Source organism: Diachasma alloeum, unplaced genomic scaffold (assembly GCF_001412515.2).
Source record: "Diachasma alloeum isolate Michigan unplaced genomic scaffold, Dall2.0 Dall_scaffold_00830, whole genome shotgun sequence".
Taxonomy (NCBI): Eukaryota; Metazoa; Arthropoda; class Insecta; order Hymenoptera; family Braconidae; genus Diachasma; species Diachasma alloeum.
In genome coordinates, this window is record NW_021680957.1 from 22,330 (window position 1) to 22,675 (window position 346).

The following is a 346-nucleotide window of genomic DNA, read 5'->3' on the forward strand; positions in this document are numbered from 1 at the left end:
CCTCCCCCCTCCTAATTGAGAGTAAGGGATGAAAAAGGGGCAATTCGATGGAGAATTAAATTCCCCATCAATTCACTCTCTTTCACCCCTTAATCTCTGTAACAAAAAAATTTTAACTGCCATAAAAATCATGGGCCAGTGAGAAAAATGATTGTTTTGCGGCGCACAGTGACTCCCGGTAATTAAAAATTCACCTCTCCCCTCCTAATTGAGATTAAGGAATGAAAAAAGGCCGGTTTGACGGAGAATTCAATTCTCCATTAATTAACCCTCTTTCAGCCCTTAATCTCTGTAACAAAAAAATATAAACTTCCAAGAACGTCAGGGGCCAGTGAGGAAAATAATA